The sequence below is a fragment of the Panthera onca genome, chromosome B1 (assembly GCF_046562875.1).
Source record: "Panthera onca isolate mPanOnc1 chromosome B1, mPanOnc1 haplotype 2, whole genome shotgun sequence".
NCBI classification, from domain to species: domain Eukaryota; kingdom Metazoa; phylum Chordata; class Mammalia; order Carnivora; family Felidae; genus Panthera; species Panthera onca.
In genome coordinates this window covers 151,456,098-151,481,532 of record NC_138342.1, presented here as the reverse complement: position 1 = coordinate 151,481,532, position 25,435 = coordinate 151,456,098, and the positions used below count along the sequence as shown (strand labels likewise).

The window sequence follows — 25,435 nt, the reverse complement described above, 5'->3', positions numbered from 1 at the left end:
TGACAGTTAAGAATTGCTAACCTGGGAAGACTGAATTTGCAGGTTGGCTGGGGTCAGCCATGGAAACAAGTATAAGCTACATGCAATCCTTAAGAGTTTGCCTATGGGATAGAGGAGAAGTTTGCAATATCTGCCAGTTGATATCTCCTCCTTTACTTTAGAAAGTCCGCTACAGATCTACATCTTTCCCTCATTGGACTTTTCTCAGTTTCTTTCCAGCTTAATCACAGCTAGTTCTTAGAGAACTAAATTTGACTATGATGGTTTTCATCTTTTTAGTAATTTTCTAGGAATGCTGTAATAAAGTACCACAAAATGAGTCACTTAACAGAAATTTTGTCTGAAAATTCTGTAGCCTACCAGGTCAAGATCATAGTGTCTGCAAGACTATCCACTCTCTGAAGGCACCAAGGAAAGATCTCTTCTGGATTATTTCAAGTTGTTCCTTGGCTTGTGGCAGCATAATTCCAATTTTCACATGTTCTCCCTCTGTCCAAAATGTTTCTCTTTATGAATACACCAGTCATACAGGATTAGGGGCTGACTTTATTCCAGTATAACCTCATCTGAACTAATTACATATGCAATGGCCCTATTTCCAAATAAGATCACTTTATGAGTTTACTGGAAGTTATAAATTCAACATATGAATTTTAGAGGTCACACTTCAACACATTATAATATCTTTGGTTTGATATAATGCTGGATAGGGACACTAATTACTTAGATATTCGATAGTGAGGAGAGATAAATGTCAGAGAATATCAGTGTGCATTATGGGAAAATTTTGAATCATCAAAATTTTCTTTTTTTTAGCATTTATTTATTTATTGAGAGAGAGAGAGAGAGAGAGAGAGAGAGAACCAGTGGGGGAGGGGCAGACAGAGAGGGGACATAGGATTTGAAGCAGGCTCACTGACAGCAGTGAGCCCTATGTGGAGCTCGAACTCAAAAACTGTGAGATCATGACCCGAGACAAAGTCAGATGTTTAACCGACTGAGCCACCCAGTCATCCAAATCATCCAAATTTTCTATATGCTCTAGTCCTAACTAGAAGAATAAGAACAAATCATTCATTTGTCAACACTAATTAATTGTCTATATTTTCATAACCAATTATGTATTTCATCTTTGGACAGTTTTACTCAGGCCTACAAGATTTATTATTTACTGCTATTGCCTGAATATTTGTGTTCCTCAAATGCATATGCTGAAATCTTAACTCCCAAAGGCATTGGTATTAGTAGGTGGTGACTTCAGGAAGTAAGTTGGTCATGACGATATAGCCATCATGAATAGGGTCAGTGCTCTTATAAAGGAGATCCCATAGAGCTCTCCGAGTGCCTTCTCTCATATGTGAGGATATGAGAGAAATATGTGATATGTAAAAGAGCCCTCGCTCAGCCATGCGGGCACCCTAATCACTGACTTTCAGCCTCCGGAACTGAAAGCAATAAATTCTGCTGTTGATTAGCCACCTAGTCTTTCATATTTTGTTATAGTAGCCTAAATGGATAAAGACGGTTAACGTATAAATTTTGTTGACTGATGTGTAAATATTTGAGAAGTATTTTATAATTTAGGATTTTAGCCAATGAGATTATATTTGTTTGTTGCGTCTCTATATTTTTTGCTGTTGTTGCTGGGTCTCTATATTTGAAGTTTTTAAACTTTTTTGGACATTAGTCACAAAAATTATTACCATATATCATAGTTTAGGAACTTTGGGCCAAGGTAAAATCCTCAAAGCACCAAGATAAAATCAGAGTTGACACATTCGGCTCTTATTAAATATGAGCAACTTATGGGAATATTTTAAGTTGTTGGGAAAATTATTTGTTTATATATAAAACACCTTTTCACTTGATAAAACCATGAAGTCTATTTGATTAAGAAGCAAAAAATTTGGGGTGCCTGGGTGGCTCAGTCGGTTAAGCATCTGACTCTTGGTTTCAGCTCAGGTCATGATCTCATAGTTCATGAGATCAAGCCCTGAATTGGTCTCTGCACTCATAGTGCAGAGCTTGCTTGGGATTCTCTCTCCCTCCCTCTGTCTCTGCCCGCCCCCCCCCCCCCACTCATGCTGTCTCTTTCTCTTTCAAGATAAATAAACTTTAAAAAAAAAATGATAACAAAAAGGAAGTAAAATATTTACATTAAGGAGATAAAAATGTTTGGATGTGGGCCTCCCGGGTGGCTCAGTCAGTTAAGTGTCTGACTCCTGATTTTGACTCAGGTCATGATCTCACCATTTGTGAGTTTGAGCCCTGTGTCAGGCTCAGCATTGTGTTTGGAGGCTGCTTGGGATTCTCTCTCTCTCTCTCTCTCTCTCTCTCTTTCTCAAAATAAATAAACTAAAAAAAAGTTTGGATATGGTTATCGGTTGAAATCAGTTATATGTATGCACTTGGTCTGATTGTGGAGGAAAAATTAATCTGAAAGAATTAATTAAACAAGTATGAAATAATTGTATGTGGTATCATGAGAACATAATTGAATCTTGATTTCTATGTTTGATCTATGACCCTTTATTTTGTGATGCTTCTTGGGTTTTTCTGAGGGACTGAGAAATATTATCTGATAATTTTTATGGGCCTGATGTCTACTCAAAGCATGTAGAGGTCTTGAAGTAATGATATTTTAAAAAGATTTCAGGCGAGATAATAAACTGAAAAGATGGAATAAAATGACAGGCATTGGAGTTATTAGAGAATGGCAGGTTAGAAAATAAAATATATTGTTTCTTAGTCAGTTTGGGCTGCTATAACATATTACCATAAAAGGGTGACTTCAGCAACAGACTTATTTCTCATACTTACAGAACCCGGAAAGTCCAAATCAATTTGATTCTTGGTGAGGACATCTTCCTGGCTTACAAGAGGAGGGTTATCTCCTGGTTATAGTCTCATATGGTGAAAGAAAGCTCTGGTAATCTTCCTCATCTTATAAAAGTCACTAATCCCAACATGGCAGATCCACTCTAATGACCTTAATGACCTAAATGTGATTACTTTCCAAAATCCATCTCCTAATTACCATTACATTAGGGTTTACAGCTCTAAGATGTGAATTTGGGTGGATACAAACATTCAGTCAATAATAGGTTTACTGAAAAGAGAATGGTTGACAAAGAGGCAAGACTAAAGTCAAAGGGAAAGATTTTGCTTGAAGCTTGTTGACATCAGGAAACTTTTTTTTTTTTTTAATTTGTGGAATTTGGGGATGAAGCAATCTACTCAAAGTCATCTAGTTTTGAACACATTTTAGTGTGCCTCTACTTTAATCTCTAGTGGAACAGGATGTCCTAGATTTATGATTGAAAGTATAATTATAAGAAGAAGCGTGAATTGATTAGTATATGTCCTGGTATTTAAAACAGTATTCTTGATTAAGAATATCTGGAATGATAATTTTAGATCCAATTCTGCACTTGGTATTTTTTGATATTGTTCCTCTGTATTTATTCTGTCTCATCGTTACATATAATATGGAGATGTATCCAGTAATGCATGTCCCTTTTGGAAATGAAACGTCATCCCTTGGGTGTATGGCTATGGACAAGGTACTAGTTTTCTGACAGTACCTGAAAAGATCAGAATGAACAAATTCAGAATCCATCATGGGAGGTTTCAAGCAAAGAATCTGGTCTCTGTAAGAATTTCACATAGCGATTATTACAGGGATTTTGAAGTACTAGTTTTTTTTTTTTTTTTTTTTAGAGATAGTATAGAATTTTGGGGATTTTGTATAGTTTTGAGTTTAAAACACTACTGTGTTCTTTTTTTATACCCTCCCAACTCTATGAAATGAAGTAGGCTTGAATTATCTATTTAATAAGAGTATTTTACATGTTCCTTTTAGTATGTTGACTATAAAATGAGATTCTTTTTAATCTCCAGAAAATATTAAAGGTGTTCTCCAGGTGGAACAAACACAATAATATTTTCTGGGGTGTGAAATAATTACAAATTTAGCCTTTGACAATGGCAAGTTTTAATTCAATTTGAAAATGTAACAACAAAATAATGAGCACTAGGTTTTGTATGTAAGTGATGAATCACTGAATTCTACTTCTAAAACCAATATTGTGCTGTAGGTTAACTAAATAAAGTTTAAATTAAAAAATAAATAAATAAAAATAAAAACTTGAAACCTTTAAAAACATTTAAACAACTAATTAAAGGTCACTTGTTACTGTGGAAATTACCATTGTGGTAATGAGATTTAGAGTCTTGCTCTACTCAATTTCTCAATTCACCTGGGTTATAAAAATGACACACAAGGTAATATTGGGTATCCAAATAGTTTTGGGTATTCTACTCCACATTATGCTTGAAATGTTCAAGATTGTTTATTCTGCCACATTTGGATTTTTGTTGTTGTTGTTGTTGTTGCATAAAAACAAGTCAAAAGATTATTTTAACAATATTGAGTATATGAGAGAGATTGAGATAGCTGATATTTTAATTGGTGAGATCAGTTTGATGTCTTTTGAAAAATAATCATTTATATTAAAGAAATCATAGTAAACAACAGTTCTTATAACATTGTCTTTAAGTTAGTAAGAGCTTTTTACTTTTTATAATAAGAAATTCCTTTAGTATAGACTTTAAACCTTGAATTACTTTGGATATTTGTTTCAGAGATAAGAATCATCACAATTAACAGAATATTTATAACAAAATGCCCGTTAGGCACTACCTCTACCTAATAACTATCCCTTGATCATACTTGTGATAATATAATCAATTAATAGCTTGACATATGATAACTCCGAAGACAATAATCTTTAACATTGAATATGAGCTAAATTAGAAACAGGCATGCATTGTATTTTAGTATGGCCTTTATATATACTAAAAAGAACTGGTAGGTGTAACCTGTAAATGTTACACCAATAAGCATTTATGCAGAAAAAGATTTTTAGCACATTAGTGATTAGTTGGAAAGGTTTTGATGCTTTTCATCACTCAGCTATAACTGGTAAAAAAGTAAAATGTGTTTAACTATTGGTCAAGAGCACTGTCAAGAAAGGCAATTGTCTTATAATAATTCTTTAATTTTGAGTGAGCCTAAAACATAACATTGTAATGTAGGCACAAATATTTAAAAGTGATTAGCATGTTATAAATATTTAGTCAGATATTGTAAAGTTTGCATAAGAAAGCTCATTCAGCATGGAGAGCAAAAGGAGTATTGAGTAAATAAAATATGGAGAATACCAAACAGATATAATTATGTTAGTACCTTAAGTTTTCTAAACTAAAGGAAAAGGAAAAAAAGAAAAAGAAAAAAGAAAGAAGCCATTTACCTATCAATAAGTTCTTTAAATAGAAATGGATAAAACCCTCCAATCAAAAACCATAAACTGGCTGTATCAAAAAACAAAACAAAACAAAACAAAAATCATCCAACTATATGCTGTCTACAACAGAATGACCTTAGATTTAAGAACACACATAACCTAGGGCACCTGGGTGGCTCAGTCGGTTAAGCATCTGACTCTCAGTTTGGGCTCAGGTCATGATCTCATGGTTCATGGGATTGAGCCTTGAGTCAGGCTCTATGCTGGGTGTAGAGCCTGCTTGGGATTCTCTCTCTTCCTTTCTCTCTGCCTCTCCCCCAGTCTCACTCCCCATTTCTCTCTCAAAATAAATAAATAAACATTAAAAAACCAAAACACACATAAGCTGAAAGCAAAGAGATGGAAAAATAGTCCAGGCAAACTGTAACCAGAAGAGAACAGTGGTGGCTATATTTGTATCATACAATATAGACTTTGAGTCAAAATCTGTTATAAGGAATAAAGACATTTATTATTTAATTCATATATAAAGCAAATATTGCCATATCTGAAGGAAGAAATAGACAGCAATAAAATAATAGCAGGAGGCTTCAATATCCTAGTTTCAATAATGGAAAGAATATTAATAAGGAAATAGCATATTGAACACTATAGACCAAATGAACCTAAGAGACATATAAAGAACATTCTAACAGCAGCTGAATATATATTCTTTTCATTTGCGCATGAACAATCTTCAAACCAGATCATGTGTTAGATCACAAAATAAGTCTTAATATACTTAAAAGGATTGCCACAATGAAATGACTAGAAATCAGTAACAGAAGGAAACTGGAAAAGTTATGAACTGGTGGAAAATAAATAACACAACCTTGAACAACCAATAGATTAAAGAAAAAAATCGGAAGAAAAACACACAGGGGGCGCCTGGGTGGCTCAGTCGGTTGAGCGTCCGACTTCGGCTCAGGTCACGATCTCGCGGTCCGTGAGTTCGAGCCCCGCGTCGGGCTCTGGGCTGATGGCTCAGAGCCTGGAGCCTGCTTCCGATTCTGTGTCTCTCTCTCTTTCTGCCCCTCCCCCGTTCATGCTCTGTCTCAAAAATAAATAAAAAACATTAAAAAAAATTTAAAAGAAAAACACACATAAAAATCTCAAAACAAATAAAAACCAAAATACAAATGCCAGAACTTATGGAATGTAACAAAAGCACTACCAAGAGGAAGTCTATAGAGGTAAACATGTTACAAAAAAAAGAAAAATCTCAAATAAACTAACTTTACACTTCAGAAAAATAGAAAAATATGGACAATCTAGCCCAACAGAAAGCTAGGAAATAGTGATTAGAGTATCAATAAATTTAATAGAAGTAGACAAAATTTAAAAATCAATAAAACTAAGAATTGTTTTCTTTAAAAGATAAGTGAAAGATTAGTAAATTCTTTAAAAGATAAGTAAACCTATAGCTAAATTAATAAAAAAAAGGAAAGAAGATTCACATAAATGAAATCAAGAATGAAGAGGAAGCATTACAATTGATGCAACAGAAATTTAAAAAGATCACAAGCAAGTAGCATGAACAATTATACAAGCAAATTGGGTAACCTAAAAGAAATTGATAAATTTCCAGAAAAGTATGACCTACCAAGACCAAATGATGAATCAATAGAAAATATGAATAGAACAACGATAAATAATGAAGTGGAACCAGTAAACAAAAACTTCCAAACAAAGAAAAGACTAGGACCAGATGGCTTTATGGGTGAATTCCACTAAACATTTAAGGAAGTACCAATTCTCAAAATTGTTCAAAAAAACAAAACAAAACAACAACAGCAACAAAAAACCCCAGAAGGAATACTTTCAAAACTCAAATTATTAAGTCAGTATTAACCTGATACTAAAACCAGAAATACACTACAAGAAAAGTAAAAGCCAGTATCCCTGATAAAGATAGATGCAAAAATCTCAACAATATACTAGCACATTAAAGGGATCATAAACATGACTATGTGGGATTTACCTCAGGAATACAAAGATGACTCAGTATACACAAATCAATTACTATAATAATCCATTAATAGAACAAAAGATAAAAATCACATGCTTATCTCAGATGCAGAAATTTTTTTTTTGATAAAATGAAACAAACTTTCATGATAACAAACTGTCAACAAACGAGGTAGAGACGGAAATTACTAAAACATAAGAAAGGCCATACAGGACAAGCCCACAATCAAAACCATGCCAAGAGTGAGAAATGAAAGTCTTTGTTTAGGAAGGACCAAGGTCATGATGCCCACTCTTAGCACTTGTATGCAACTTACTGCTGTTAGCCCTACCTAAAGAAAGGGATTAGGCAAGAAAAGGAAAGAAAAATAACCAAAACTGAAAGTCTGAAGTAAAATTATCTCTGTTCGCAGATGACATAATTTACTATGTAAACAATCATAAAGACTCCATGAAAAATACCATTAGAACTGATAAATCAAATCAATAAAATTGGAGGATCCAAAATTAACATACAAAAGTCAGTGGCATTTCTATCCATTAACAATGAAATACTTATAATGAAATTAAGAAATTAAAAACAATCACAGAGGTGCCTGGGTGGCTTAATCAGTTGAGGGTCCAGCTCTTGAATTCAGCTCTGGTCATGATCTCACAGTTTGCGAGATCCAGCTCATGTCAGGCTCTGTTGCTAACAGTGTGTAGCCTACTTGGGATTCTCTCTCACCTTCTCTCTCTGCCCGTCCCCTGCTCTTGCTCTCTCTCTCAAAACAAATAAATAAACATGAAAAACAAATTTGAAAAACCAATCACAATTATAATATTGCCAATAAGAATAACACTCAGGAATAAACTTAACGAAGGAGATGAAAGACTTTAACGTTTAGAAAACAGGCAAGTAAGACTTCATCACACACACACACACACACACACACACTTCTGCACATTAAAGGAAAAAATCAAGGATATTATATAATGGTCAAAAAATATTTGCAAACTGAATATTTAATGAGGCTCAATAACCAAAATATATAAGGAATTCCTACAACTGTGTCGCAAGAAATCCCAAATGGTCTGAATAAAAAATGAGCAAAGACTTGAGTTGACATTTCTCCAAAGACATACAGATGACCATCAGACACATGATGCTCAACATCACTAATCATTAAGGAAATGCAAATCAAAAACACAGTGAGATATTACTTTGCACCTTGTTATGGTTATTATTAAACATAAGTATACAACCATTAGCAGGTGTTGGCAAGAATGAGTTGTGGAGAAATGGAAATTCCAGTGTATTGTTGGTGGGAAAGTAAATTGGTGCAGTCACTATAGAAAATAGTATGTAGGTTTCTCAAACATTAAAAATAGAAGTACCATATGGTCTAGCAATTCCACTTCTGGATATACGTACAGATGATTGAGGTCAGTATCTCAAAGAGATAGCTGCACTAACATGTTCATTGCAGCATTATTCATAATAGCTAAAGTATGAGAATGACCTAAATGTCCATCAACAGATGAATAAATAAGTGTGGTATGTACATACAATAGAATATTATATATGGTTAGAAAGAAAATTCTGCTCTGCACAGCAATATGGATGATTCTGGTGGACATTATGCTAAGTGAAATAAGCTGGTCACAGGAGGGTAATTTCCACATCATTCCAATTACATGAGCTATTTAAAACAGTCAAACTCATTGAAACAGAGAGGGGGATGGTGGTTTTCAGGGGCTGGGGGAAGAGGCACATAAGGAATTGCTGTTCCATGGGTATATACTTACAGTTATGCAAGATGAGTAAGTTATAGAGATCTGCTGTATAGCATCAGGCCTCTATTTAACAATATTGTGTGATTAAAAACTTGTTGAGAGGCTAGATCTCATATTAAATGGTATCAGAAAATAAATAATAATTGAGGGAAATGTGAAAAAAAAAAGTATGTGGGGCACCTGGGTGGCTCAATTGGTTAAGCATCTGGCTTTTGGTTTTGGCTCAGGTCATGATCTCACGGTTTCGTGGGTTCGGGCCCCATGTTGGGCTCTGTGCTGGCAGTGCATAGCCTGCTTGGGATTCCGTCTCTCTGCCCCTCCCCCACTCAGACTCTCTCTGTCTCTAAATAAACAAACAAACAAACTTAAAAAATAAAATAAATATGCGAATAAAAAATGAATAAATTTCTAGAAAGCAGAAAAAGATAAACTAAGAAAAAAGTTCCATAATGTAGACTATTATGTTAAACTTATTTCCACATGCTAAAATGAGAAAGTGAACATTTATTATTTAACAGATCCATTTTTGCCAATGATAATCTTCTTTAGGAATACTGTATTAGTTTCAACTGAAATGGACTATGAAATGTTAAATTTTTATTTTGCTTATAAATATTTCCCAGTAATGCTTTTACAGTTCTTATAAGCCAGTAACCTAGGGCATAAATATTATGAGAGCTAAGCCACTTTCTCCCCCTGAGTTGCTTATGCTTTAAATATTTAAAGCATAAGTTGAATGTATTTCTAGAAAGCTTGTTTCCTTTATATACATCCGTGTGTAAATGATTATTAATTTTTATAAACCAATCAAAAGAATTTTATCTATGAAAATTTAACAAAATTTATATTTAGATACCTTAATTCCCCCCAAAATAGAAAAAAATGTGGAAATTTATTTAAAAAAATAGTTTATGCTCTCCAGACAGAAAGCTGTTATCAAATCTTGGGCACAGTGTCAATAAACTACAAGTTTTAAAGTTGAAACAGAAATATTGGTTTTCATTAAGAATGTTGATTAGTAGAGTAAATAATGATATAGTTAACATCACTGGATCTTTCAGAGCAGCATCAGTGGTAAAATATGAAAGTTCTATAAAGTTTCTCGTGAATCCACCAGAACAGTTATTTTTCTAATTGATGGGGAATTGTGAGATACCCCCAGCTGACAGACGGTAATAAATTAGGACCTTTAGACATATAGCTGCAATAAATGAATTGTGCTGACAATGTGAATAAGCTTGGAAATGGATTCATTTCCAGTTGAGCCTTCCCAGATGAGAATACAGACTGATTTGTGACGCCCTGAGTAACAGACCTAGTGTTGCTCTACCCAGATGCCTGATTCACTGAAACTCTGAGATAAATTTGTATTGTTTTAAGCCAATAGATTTGGAGTGATTGCTTACACAACAATCAGTAACTGTGTTGTACTTTTTAGAACACATTTTTCCTATCTCTGCCATCTTTAGTCTTAAAGACTCTTGAAAACATAACAATGCTGTGTGCTGTTTGTTTTTGATACACTACCACCACCACAAAACCAAAACCAAAACCAAAACCAAACAAAACTGAACAAAGCAAAAAACTCTGACCACTTTGTGCTAGAGATTTGGTTTTCTTTTTTTATTCTAAAGTGTTACGTAAGTATGTTACCGTGCTAGATTCCAAATGTTCCCACAGTGGATCATTTTATATAAACATCATCTTTTGCCTAAGATTTCTTTTTGTTGGTATTAACTATGTGGTCCATAATGAGTAGATTTAGAACAGAATGAAGTTTTGGACCTCACACCATTCAGAATGGCTAGTACCAAAAAGACAAGAAATAACAAGTGTTGGTGAGGATAAGGAGAAAAGGGAACCTTTGCGCACTGTTGGTGGGAACATACATTGGTGCAACCGCTGTGGAAAACAGTATGGAGTTTCCTTAAAAACCTAAAAATAGAAACACTATATGACCCAGTTATTCCACTACTGGGTATTTACCAGAAGAAAACGAAAACAGTAGTTCAGAAAGATATAGATACTCCTGTGCTTCTTGCCGTGTTATTTACAATAGTCAAGATGTGGAAGGAAGCCATGTCCATCCATAGATAAATGACTGAAAAAGATGTGGTACATATATACAATAGAATATTGCTCAGCTATAAAAAACAGTGATTTCTTGCCATTTGAGACAACACGGATGGATCTGGAGGATATTAAGCTAAGTGAGAGAAGTCAGATGAAGACAAATACCATATGATTTCACTTAAATGTGGAATCCAAAAAACAAAACAAAAGAAACAAACAAAAGAACAGACTCTTAAATACCAAAAATAAACTGTTAGTTGCCTGAGGGGTGGTGGGTAGGGGGATGGGCAAAATAGATAGAAGGAATTAACAGTTACAAACTTCTTGAGCCAAACTGCTTGTATGGCTCAGTTGGTTGAGCATCCAACTTCAGCTCAGGTTATGATCTCACGGTTTGTGGGTTGGAGCTCTGTGTCAGGCTGACAGCTTAGAGCCTGGAGCCTGTTTCAGATTCTGTGTCTGTCTTTCTCTCTACCCCTCCCTGCTCATGCTCTGTGTGTCTCTTCCTCAAAAATAAATAAACATTAAAAAATTTTTAAAAAAGAGTTACAAAGTTCAGTTATAAAATAAGTCACAGATGAAAGGTCAATATAGGGAATATGGTCATTGATATTGTAATGACATGGTATGATGACAGATTGTGACCACACTTATGGTGAGTAATGTATAGAATTGTCAAATCAGTGTGATGTATACTTGAAATGAATATAACATTGGATATCCATTATATTTCAATAATAAAAAAAAAGAAAAAGCTATCTGGGAGGTATGTAAAGACATTCATTTGGGTTAAAAGTCACACTTTCACCAAACGTAATAGAAACACAGATGTCTCTATGATTGGAAATTCAAGATATTAATGACTTCTATAACATGTAGACTCAAATATCAGTAAATATCTGAACTCTAAAGAAATGTACAAATAAACTAACAACATGAAAAATATAAATTCACACTCATTTGCCACTTGAAAATTAATAGAGCATCTACTATTAAGCAGAAATCTCTAAATGAATGTACCACATAATTAAAAATCAGAATCCACACTAATGTGGCAAATGAAGACAAATAATTTCTCAATGTTCAAACCAAAATAAGAACCAAAATTATTCTTGGATAAGAAGGCATTTGGCACATAGAGAATTACACACAGTATTTAAGAGTTCCTGGAATGTCAAGGCACCTGTTTGGATAACATATTTTGTTATTATTATGCAAGTGAAATCTCCAGATGTATGTCAAGGAATATACCAAAAACTTCCAGAAGTATCCAGTCAAATATTTAAAGTAGATTTTGTGAAGTGAATCTTAGAGACATTCTTGGCCCAAAATCAAGGAGGCATACTGCTTCTTTTCCAAATCGAAAATTAATTGTGAAATTTTTCTGAATTTGTTTTGATAGTAAGGAGAAGATTCAAAATCCCAAGATTAGCCATCAGTCAGAAACAATTTTCGAAACAGCTCCTCTCATAATCACATATAACTCACATTGATTTCCTCAGAGATATGCTAACGAGGTTCCCTTTAGCTTCATTTAGTGTTTTATATATTACAGTAGATCTGGAGACTCCTCTATCTCGGGATGGGTAAGCAAAGAGAAGGTTTGCCCACAGAAAAGCTTACTGGACACAATCTGTTCAGGTTATTTATAGGTAATTAACAAATTATGCTGATTTAGTGGTTTAAGCCAAAACACATTTTATGAAGTTTTACAAATATATAGACCAAGAATTACGCAGGACTTGTTTGGGCAATTATTTTCCTCCATGTCATGTCAATTGTTCACCTGGTGGCATTTAGCTGATGGTTTTGCTGGACATGACAGTCTGTGTTACTTTCATTCATATGTCTGGTGCCTTCACAGAGATTGACAGAAGACTGGGCTTGTTGGATATGTTTAGTAGAGAGCCTGGAGCATAGAGCTATCCTTACACTAGAGTGTTCTGAGTACCAACATTTCAGGAGGCCCAGGAAGGGATTGAAAGGCTTCTTACCACTTACCTTTAGAAGAGCCAATATGTCACTTTTGCCACATTCTATTAGTCAAGAAAGTATAAGTCTAGGCCAGATATACCTGGGGATGGAAAGATGATGAGAAAGAAGAAGAAGAAATTCCTTCTTATAATGAGAAATGATATTTATGTAGAGGAAAAGAAGACATTAATGACACTCATAGTGGATATAAGATACTTCAGTTCTCCCACTAACTCCAAAAATTAATCTGGAGTGGTAAGCTATTTTTTAAGATAAACCTGATCTTTTGAGCAGTTTAAGGTTTACTATGAAAATAAGCTGAAGATACAGAAATTTCCCATAACCTCTTTCCTCCACACATGCATAGTCTTCCTCATTTTTCATTCCCACCAGCAATAAATGAACATTTCACCCAAGAGAGCAGAATACACATTCTCAAGTGCACATGGAACATTCTCCAGGATCACATTTCCATATACTAACAAATCTGAAAGAGAAAGAAAACAGTCTTAAAAACAATAAAATTCTTACAATAAATTTAATTAAAACATGAAATATCTGTACAATGAAAATGAGACATTGAAGAAACTGAAGAAACACAAATAAGTGGAAAGATATCTCATATTCATGGATCAAAAAATTAATATTTTAAGATGTCATATATCTAAAGCTATGTATAGATTCAATAAAATCTTTATTAAAATTTCAATAATATTTTTCACAGACATAAAGTAATCCTAAAATTTTATATGGAGCCACAAAAGACCCCAAAAAAGGTAAAGTGTCCTGAGAAGGAATAATAAAGGTAGTCACCACATTCCTGACTTTAAATTTTATTAAAAACCTACAGTATTCAAAATAGTATGATACTGCATAAAATCAGACACATAGACTAAAAGAACATAACCAAAAGGATAGAAATAAACCCATGCCTGTATGGTCAACTGATATTTAACAAGGGAATAAAGAATATACAGTGGGGAAAGAATAGTCTCTTCAATAAATGATGTTGGGAAAACTGGATATTAACATCCAAAATAATGAACTTGGAAACTTGTATTATACCAGACACAAAATTTAAATCAAAATAAATTTAGGATATAAATGGAAGTCCCAAATTGCAAACTCCTAGAAGAAAACAGGAAAAAAAGATCTTTGACTTTGGTTTTGGCAACATTTTTTAAAATATGACAATCAAAAGGATAATCAACAATTGACAAAATAAATAAATATGATTACATCAAACTACAAAGATTCTACAAAGCAAAAGAAATAATCAACAAACTGAGATGCCAACCAAAGAAATAGAAGATAATAGTTGCAAACCATTTATCTGATGAGAGATTATTGTGTAATTCATATAAAGAACTCATACATATCATTTAAAAAAATCTGATTAAAACATTGGTAAAGGACTTGAATAAACATTTTGTAAATAATCAATTAGTACATGAGAAGAGACTCAACATCACTTATCATCAAGGAAATACAAATCAAAACCACAGTGAGATATCATCTCACACCTGTTAAAAGGGCTATCATCAAGAAGATAAGATATAACAAGTTGGCAAGAATTGGAGAAAGGGAACACTAGTGCACTGTTGATGGGGATGTAAATTGGTACAGACACTACTGAAAACAGTATGAAGGTTCTTAAAATTTTAAAATAGAACAATCTTATGTTCTAGCAAACTGATTTCTGGGTATAAGTTGGAAGGAGATGCAATCACTATTTTGAAGAGATATCTGTGCTCTCATGGTTCTTTCAGCATTATTCACAATGGCTAAGATATGGAAATGACCCAAGTTACAAGTGTCCATTAATGTATGAATGGTTAAAGAAGATTCAATGCATATATAAAATAATAGTATTCAGTGAAAAGATGAAATCAATCCTACCTTTCTTGACATCATGAATGAACTTTGAGGGTATTATGCTAAGTGAAATAGATCAGACAGAGAAAGACAAATGCTGTATGATATATCACTATATGGAATCTGAAAAAGCTACCCTCATAGCAAGAGTGAATAGGGTGGTTGGTGATTGCGCCTGAGAAGTGGGGGAAATTGGGACATGTTGGTCAAAGGGTATGAACTTACAGTTGTAAGATGAATATGTTCTGGGAATCTAACATACAACATGGTCACTATAATTAGCAAAACCATATTGGATACTTGAAAATACTTAAGAGAGAAGACCTGAAATGTCAAATCACCACACATATACAAAAAAATAGATACATCAGGGGATGGAAGTGCCAACTAACTTACTGTAATTATTTTTCAATATATACATGTATTGACATCACATAGTATAGCTTAAATTTGTGTATTTTATATTTCAATAATAGTTTGATAACTTGGGGAGAAAATAAAAAAAACATTTTTAATTTCAAAGAAAATTTTAGAAATTATGTATCTTTGACATCCATTTTATATCTTGACAATCTAAGACCAATATGCCATAGAAAACTGTCCCAGGTCATTTATGAATAGAAAAGAAAACAAAATAATAAAATTATTATCACTGGGTCCCAAATAAATGCTATGCTAAAAATCATTTTACCTTTTTTTACTTATATTGTAGAGAATTTATGTTTAATATATTGTGATACAGCCTCTCTAGTTAAATCATATACTACATGTGAATCCTGTGACTCCATAAGATTTCATTGGCTTCTGGTGTGCCTGGGTGGCTCAGTCAGTTGAGCGTCTGACTTCGGTTCAGGTCATGATCTCACGGTTTGTGAGTTTGAGCCCCGTGTCAGGCTCTGTGCTGACAGCTCAGGGCCTGGAGCCTGCTTCGGATTCTGTGTCTCCCTCTATCTCTGCTCCTCCCCTGCTCACACTCTGTCTCTCTCTCAAAAATAAATAAAGATTAAAAAAAAAAAAAAGATTTCATTGGGTTCTTCAGCTTTACCAGGACACTTTCTATCTTTAAATATCATTACAATATTGCTTACTTAAAACATATAGTGTGTTTAGTATTGCTTTCTCTCTATTAAGTTAATGATTATATTCTAGCTGGTGCCATTTTTCAGAGAAGCACTTGTAGTCAGTTTTTCTGTGTGGGAAGTGGTGGGAAAATCAGCTTTGAAATAACAATTTGGAATTGAGATCAATCCATAAAGCTTTCTTGGCATATATTATTTAATTTCATATGTAAAGTTTCATTTGATATAATCAAATTTTGTCATATCAAAGTAGAAAGTTCAAAAATAGGAAAACATTGAGTTCTTATTCACAATAATTGTGTTAATCATGATTGCCTAATAATTTCAGTGCAGCGAAATTTCACTTTGATAATTGATTAATGTCATCAGTGGGAAACTCATGACATGAAAAATTAATTGGTGTACTTCACCAATAGAATCAGTTAGCTATTAGCACCTAAATATATGCATTAACTTCAGCATCTGCAAAAGTGAGACAACCAATTTTTGTGTGCTTCCCGATATAATTTAATATTAAGCAACTGGAACAATCTATTATGTAATCTTTCTAAAACAAAACTTGGCCTGTATCTTATCAAAACTTGACAGTCTAATTGAACTTAGATGGAAGTCAAGTGATAAAAAAAATTTAGTATACCTCCAAAAACACTTATCCAAGAATGATATTTTCTTCAGGTCAACCAATTTAGTTTCTGTAATAAAGTAAAGATAATAACAACACCAAATACAAAAACAGTATGCAGAGAGCAACTGTTCTAATACAAAATAAACTTAAGAAACACAACCAAGTCCGATGCAATGTGAACCTGGGATGGATCTTTATTTACATAAATGTGTGGAGTGATATTGTTATTTTGTTATAACATCAGAGAAATTGATTATTATTAGCTGATATATAAAAACATCTGTTTAGTTTGTCTGATATGATAATGGTTTAATGGTGTCTGTTTTTTGGAGTTTCAGGTGTAGATATAATTTGTGGTTTTCTCTCAAGGTTTTAGCAAAGAAAAAGAAGAAAAAGAAATATGTAAACCACATATAAAATAAAAGGGAACCCTGACAATTTAAGTAATAAAAGCTTTCACTGTATTTTCCTTCATCCCTCAAATATATATATGTATATTTTTCCCAGTTTTTATTTAAATTCCAGCCAGTTAATATACACTGGGTGTTATATGTAAGTGATTAATCATTAAATAAATTAAAAAAAAAGAAATACTGAATTTTGGAAAAGAAGCTAAAAGTAATTTAGTTCACCTCCCTTATGGAGTATTTAAATTTTGTTTTTCCTTTATATATGTATATGCAGACATATACAGACATACTACAATGGACAATATTATACATTTGTGAGGCCTGTATAAATATATGGTAAATATGATTATTCCTTATTATAAATATAATACTAATTACTTGAATAAGCAGTCCATGCCAAAAACAAATTAATTAATTAATTAAAAGTACCCAATATGCAGATCAATGTAGATATAGACGGATGTGAGATATGGGCTGGGGATATACCAATGACTGATACACTGATGACATTAATAGCCATGATATCACAAAAGGAAGGAGGAAGAAGGAGAGGGAGCAAGAAAATAAATAAGGACTAGAAGAGAATCAAAAACTGGGGCAAATTAAGTGCATTGATTGTGGATAAGGAGAGTAACCAGCTGAGAATATGCAGAAGGAATAACCAGTGAAATAAAAGGTAAACACTTTTATCACTTATGTAGTATGTAGTTATGTAATATGTAGTATGTAGTTATGTAGTATCACTTATGTAGTATGAAGGTTAAAAGACAAAAATAGTAAAATCAGTTATATCTAAAAAAGTTATTTAAGGGATACACAAAATAAAAAGATATAAAATATGTCATATTCATATAACACGGAGCAAGGGAGTAAAAACGTAGTTCTTTCAGAATGTGTTCAAACTTAAGTGACCATCAACTTAAAATAGACTACTATGTAGATAGGATGTATATATGAAACTCAGTCAGTTGAATTTTTTGGTTCCCCCATACAAAAGTTTACACTACAGTGTAGTCTATTAAGTGTGCAATAGTCTTATGTGTAAAAAAAAAACAATGTCAATAACTTATTTAACAAATACTTAATGCTAAAAAATGTTAACCATCAAAGAGCTGAAATACTTTTGTTGGTGAAGAGTCTTACCTTGATTTTCTTGGTTGCTGACTGATCAAGTTGGTGATTGCTGAAGGTTGAGGGGGCTGTGGCAATTAAAAAGAAATAATGTTTATTTATTTTTGAGAGAGAGAGAGAGAGAGAGAGAGAGAGAGAGAGAGAGCATGAGTGGGGAAGGGCCAGAGAGAGAGGGAGACACAGAGTCAACACAGAGCCCGACACGGAGCTCAAACTCATGAGCTGTAAGATCATGACCTGAGCTAAAGTTGGACACTTGACCTACTGAGTCACCCAGGCATTCCTGTGGCAATTTTTTAAAAGAAAACAACAATAAAGTTTGTCACACTTATTGGCTCTTCCTTCCACAAATAATTTCTCGGTAGCATGCCATGATGTTTGATAGCATTTTACTCACAGTAGAACTTCTTTCAAAATTGGAGTAAATTCTCTCAAACCAGGCTAGTGCTTTGTCAACTATATTTATGCAATATTATAAATTGTTTGTTGTCATTTCAATAATCTTCACAGAATCTTCATCAGAAGTACATTCTATTTCAAGAAACCACTTGCTTTGCCATTCCATTAGAATCAACTCCTCATTGGTTAAAGTATTATCATGAGGTTACGACAATTCAGTCACATCTCCAGCCTCCATTTATAATTTCGGTTTTCTTTCTATTTCCACCACATCTGTAGTCACTTCCTCCATCGAAGTGTTTAATCCCTCAAAGTCATCAGCAAGGGTTGAATCAATTTCTTCCACATTCCTGTTAAGGTTGATATTTTGACCTTTTCCCATGAATCATGAATGTTCTTAATGATAATCAGATAGTGAATCCTTTGCAGGAGGTTTTCAATTTACTTTGCCCAGATCCATCGTAAGAATCACTATCTGTGGTAGCTAGAGGCATATTAAATGTGTTTCTTATAATAAGACTTGAAAGTCAAAATTACTCCCTGATTTATGAACTGCAGCATGGATGCTGTGTTAGCTGGCATGAAAACATTACTCTCACTATACATTTTCATCAGAGCTCTTGGGTGACCATGTGCATTGTCAATGAGTTTTGAACGGAATCTTTTTTTCTGAGAAGTCTCAACAGTGGGCTTAAAATATTCAGTAAACTGTGTTGTAAAGGGAAGTGCAGTCATTCAGGCTTTGTTGTTCTCTTTATAGAGCACAGGCAAAGTAGATTTTGCATAATTCTTAAGAGGCCTATTGTTTTCAAAATGACAAATGAATGCATTGGCTTCAACATAGCTTCCTTAGTTCACTGTCTTATATAGGTACTGATCATGGCAATCCAAAACAATAGCAATAGTAAAATAAGTGATCACTGATCAGAGATCACTATAATAAATATACTAATAATGAAAAAGTTTGAAATACTGCAAGAATCACCACATGGTAATATAGAAAAGCAAAGTGAGCAAATGCTGTTGGAAAAATGGTGTCGATAGATTTGCTTAACACAAGGTTGCCACAGACGTTCAATTTGTAAAATAATGTGATATCTGTAAGAAGAAAAAAAAGCATAATAAAAGGAGACATAAAGACAAATAGAAAATTCTGAAATAAGTTGATGGACAGGGACACCTTACAGAGGAACCAGGTAAAGAAGTACACTAAGTTTCTTAATAAACATAAGCACTGCCAACCTATAATTCTACACACAGAAGACTTCTCCTTCAAAAGTGAAAGAAAAATATCTTCTTACTAAGGAAAATATACAGATGGCAAATAAACACATGAAAAGATGCTTCAGATCATATGTTCAGAGAAACACAAATTAAAACAATAATAAGATACCACTGCACATCTATTACAATGGCCCAAATCCAAATCACCATTTGACAATATCAAACGCTGGTGAGGATGTGAAACAATAGGAACTGTTGATAAAAATGAAAACTGATATACATCCACTTGGAAAGACATTTTGGCAGTTTCTTACAGAACTAAACATACTGTCATCAAACAATCCAGCAATTATGCTTATTGGTATTTACCCTAAGTATCTGAAAATTATGTACACAAAATCCTGCATGTGATGTTTACAGCAGCGTCATTCATAATTGTCAAAACTCAGAAGCAATCAAGATGTCCTTCAGTAGGTGGATGGATAAATAAACTGTGGTACATCCAGACAAAGGAATATTATTGAATGCTAAAAGGAAATGAACTATGAAGGCATATTACTAAGTGAAAGAAACCAATCTGAAAAGGCTACATACTATATAATTCCAACTATATGGCATTTTGGAAGACAAAACTATAGAGACAGTAAAAAAGTTAGTGGTTGCCAGGGACAGTGGGGCAGAAAATAATGAGCTGGCAGAGCGCACAAGAATTGAAGCCCAGTGAAACTGTGTATGATACCAGTATAGAGAATGTCATTGTACATCTTTCAAAACTCCTATGATGTATAGCACCAAAGGTGGATCCTAATGTCAATTATGGACTTTGCATGATAATGCTGTGTCAATGTAGGTTCATCAATTATAACAAATGTACCACTCTGTTGGGTGATGTTAATAATGAGGGAAGCTATGTGTAGAAGCAGGGATAATAACGGGATATGTCTATAGCTTCCTCTTCATTTTGTTGTCAACCTAAAACTTTCCTCTAAAACAGTTTATACATTTTTAAATACCATTTACAAAACACCAAAAAAATTACTTAGTAATAAATCTAACAAACTATGTGCAGGAATTATATGTAGAAATCTACAAAAAAAAATTGATGACATAAATAAGAGAAGACATAAATACATGGAAATTGTATTTCATATTCACGTATCAAAAAGACTCAATATTATTAAAATTTCAGTTTTTTTTAAATATGATCTGTAGATGTAGTGCATGCCTCATCAAAATCATAGCAAGGTTTTTAGAAATAGCAACAAACTAAATCTAATATACAGAAAACAGAGGAACAAAAATAGCCAACACAATTCAGAAAAGGAAGAACAAAAGTTCCAGACTAACATTAGCTGGTTTTAAGAGTTACTGTTAAGCAATTTTAATCCAGACAGTGGTTCTGGCAAAAAAAAAAAAAAAAAAAAAAAAAAGACTAACCAATGGAACATAATGTAGTGTCTATGAATGTACATAATATATGTCTAGAGGTACATACACAAATATTGTCATACACAAATATTGTCAACTAAGTTTGGTGAAATCACAAAGACAATTTGATAAAGGAAAATGATGCTGGATCAATTGGAAATCCATATGTAATCATCATCATCATCATCATCATCATTATCATCATCATCATCCAGAGACCTTACACCTTACACCAAATCTCAAAATGAGTCATAAAGCTATATGTAAAATGCAAAACTGAAAAAAACTTCTAGGAGAAAATATGGATTTTCATGGGTTTGGTGATAAATATTTAGATACAACACAAAAAACACAATCCAAGAAAGAAAAATTGATGTTAAAACTTTATTTAAATTAAAAATTTATATTGGGTGCCTGGGTGGCTAAGTCAGTTAAGCATCCAACTTCAGCTCAGGTCATGATCTCACGGTCCATGAATTTGAGCCCCGCATCAGGCTCTGTGCTGACAGCTCAGAGCCTGGAGTCTGCTTCAGATTCTGTCTCCCTCTCTCTCTGCTCCTCCTTCACTTGCACTCTATCTCTTTCTGTCTCAAAAATAAATAAATATTTTTTAAAAAAACGTATAAGAAAGGCAATGTTAAAATAATATAAACACAAATTTAGGACAGAAAAAAAATTTGTATATCATATACCTGATAAAAGATACATTGAATATATACAAAGAACTCTTACAACTCAACAATAAGAAAACAAACAACCCAATAAAACTGGGCTAAAGATCTGAGAAGATACCTCATTAAGAAGATATGCATACTGCAAATAAGGGTGTAAAGAATGCACACATTAATTTTATTGGGAATACGCCTATTAAATTTATTTTATACCTTTACCACACCAATCATGCTTCTAGATATTTAGCAAACTTAAAACATATGTTCACACAAAATTCATTCGTATGTTTATTGCAGCTTTATTCATAATTACCAAAACCCAGAAGTAGGTTTGAATAGGTGCCTGTTTAAACAAACTATGGTACATACATACAATGCAATACTTTTCAGTGATGAAAGTAATAAACTATCAATCCAAGAAACATGGATGAAACTTAATTTCGTAATGTTAACTGAGAAAAGGAAGTCTGGAAAGGCAACACATTGTGTGATAGTCCAGTCTAGTTTATGATATTCTGGCAAGTCAGAATCATGCAGATGGAAAACAGAGCAGTGGTTTAAAAACCCTAAGGGTTAGATAGGATTGGAGAAATAAAAACATGAAGCATAGGGGATTTTTTTTTAATAGTGAAACTATTCTGTATGATATTGTAATGGAGGATACATGATACTTGAATGTATCAACACTCATGGAAATTTATGACATGAGTAAAACTTAATGCACGTAACTTTCAAAAATCAATATTAAGATGTAGAATTCTATAATGGAATACAGACAGCAGCAAAAAAAAATTAATTGTATTGCAAACTGACATAATTTGACTGAAGTGAGAAGGAAAACAATGGTGGTGACCCAAATAACTTTTGAAAAGGGTGGACAAACTATAAGACAAACACTGTGTGGTAAATTTGTTTCTTAATGAGGATAAATGTTATTAATCCTGAAACCACTGTGTATACAGTGATTCTGAGCTAGTAAGTAAATAAACAGAGAATGCTATGAATGAGATCCCTCAGTATTGCATTGGTTGAGGTGAGAGAATACAGGTAATCAAGAGGTAGCGATTAGAATAAACCATGTGGTAATAGAATACAATGAGACACATCAGCACCTCAGAATGAACTCATTTGTAGCTTAATGTGGATTAAGTTAATACATCTTTACATTCGTGTGTGTGCGTGTGCATGTGTGCATGTGTGTTTGCAAACCCAAAGCCTATATCTTAGTTTCTTTTTTTTAATATATATATATATATATATATATATATATATATATATATATATATCTTAGTTTCTAATACTATTCTGCAATAAAAGAGATTATGATTTCTTGGAAAGATGACTAGTTCTAGGACTGAGACAGGTAGTATACAAAATGAGCCCAGTGCATCTAATAATGCCAGAGAGTAAGGAAGTGCTCAAATAAAAGATGGCATCTTATGTCAAAGGGACATAGCAACTAACTGAAAATCCCTCAATGGCCAGAACAATTTGAGTGACAAAGTGTAAAATAAATATCCTTGAGAACATACTGATAGGAATAAATTACTGAAGAAAGAAAGAAATTGGGATAAGACCAATCTCCTCTACAGAATAATTCTAAATAATTTATATAGATATTCTCCCAAGGAGTTAGAGTGTGTTTCCTCACCCTGTAACTGTGGGCTACATATAGTTTTCAAAGAGTACAGTTTAGAAATAGGCTAAAAGAGGGGTGCCTGGGTGGCTCAGTCGGTTAAGCATCTGACTTCAGCTCAGGTCATGATCTCATGGTTTGTGGGTTTGAGCCCTGCGTCGGGCTCTGTGCTTACAGCTCAGAGCCTGGAGTCTGCTCTGGATTCTATGTCTCCCTCTCTCTCTCTGCTCCTCTCCTACTTGCACTCTGTCTCTTCGTCTCTCAAAAATAAATAAACATTAAAAAAATGTTCTAATAATAAAAAAAAAATTTTTAAAAAGAGATAGGATAAAGGAAGTAACATTGTATGTAGAAACCAAACATTAACTCAGCAAGGTAATTAAGGTTAACATCATCATTGATAAGTCTCGCTGATAGCATGTATTCTTGACAGCATCATAATGAAAATGGCAGTTTACTTCTGTGGTCTAAAACCCATAATCCTGGTTGAATCATGAAAAAACATCAGAAAAACCCAAACTGAGGGACTGTCCACAAAATGATAGACCAATACACCTCAAAAATTTCAAGGTCATCAAAAATAAGGGAAGTCTGAGAGTCTCAGCCAAGGGGAATTAAGAAGATATGACACTAAATACACTGTGATATCTCATCTAGAAAGCTGGAACAGGAAAAAAAAAGTCAGGTAAAATTAGATTTTTTTAAAAAAAATATGGGCTTTAATAAATAATATTGTATCAGTATTTTTTTAAATTAATTGTAACAAATCTACCAAAGTAATGTAACAGTTAATGACAGTGTAAACTCAGTGTAGGATTTTGTTTCCAGGAACTCTAACCAACTTTGCAATATTTCTCTAATCTAAGGGACGCCTGGGTGGCTCAGTGGGTTAAGCAACCCAACTTCAGCTCAGGTCATGATCTCAGGCTCTGTGCTGACAACTCTGAGCCTGGAGCCTGCTTCAGATTCTCTGTCTCCTTCTCTCTTTTTCTGTCCCTCTTCCACTTGCACTCTGTCTGTCTCTCTCTTTTTCATAAATAAATAAACATTTTTTGAAAAATGAAATAAAATTAATTTTAGGGGCGCCTGGGTGCCTCAGGCGGTTAAGCTGCCAACTCTTGATTTCGGCTCAGGTCCTGATTTCATGGTTCCTGAGATGGAACTGTACCTCAGGCTCTGAGCTGACAGTGCTAAGACTGCTGGGAACTCTGTCTCCCTCTCTCTCTCTGCCCCTACCCTGTTCTCTCTCTCTCTCTTTCAAAATAAATAAACATTAAAAAATAGAATAAAACAATTTTTAAATAATTTATTTAAATAAGAAAAAAAAAAAAAAAAAAAAAGAAAACAAAGTTTACCTTATCACTCTAACATAGAAGTAGGGAGTTAGATCAATTTTACATTTAATTTTTGTTCTCAAGACTGCCTCAGGGGAAAATAACCGACAACTTTTGAGTTACTGCTTAATACCATGCATGTTCAGAAATGACACTGGCTTTTAATCTCTCCTTTATATACTCTTGTTGTGTGATTTTTGTAAGTTTAAGTCTCCTTGTATGATTATTTTAAACTAAGTTCCAATAATAGTTTTACAAAATTTGTACTTTCTACTGTATGCTTCTTTGAAATCATAGCTATTATATTTGGTATAGAATTTTAGGGTTAAAGAGAAATAATGAAAGTCACAAGATTAATACCTGTAAAAATAATTAAAATTTATTAATGGAGTTATAAAATCATACACTGATGCTGCATTATTAAAGGAAATACAGATGTTCTTTTTACAAACACTGAGTCTATATGACAAAAAGTAAAATAAAGACT

General features: G+C 33.4%; 1 protein-coding gene across 1 annotated transcript in view; it reads right to left on the bottom strand.

Moving 5' to 3' along the window:
• Positions 1–13,374: 13,374 nt before the first annotated feature.
• Positions 13,375–25,435, bottom strand: part of ADAM29 (ADAM metallopeptidase domain 29) — a 116,170-nt gene continuing 104,109 nt past the window's right edge. The window contains exons 4-6 of the transcript XR_009616045.2: positions 18,269–18,324; positions 16,728–16,782; positions 13,375–13,623 (exon numbers count right to left, since the gene is read on the bottom strand). The gene's annotated coding sequence lies outside the window, so the exon portion shown is untranslated. The remainder of the gene's footprint in view (positions 13,624–16,727; positions 16,783–18,268; positions 18,325–25,435) is intronic.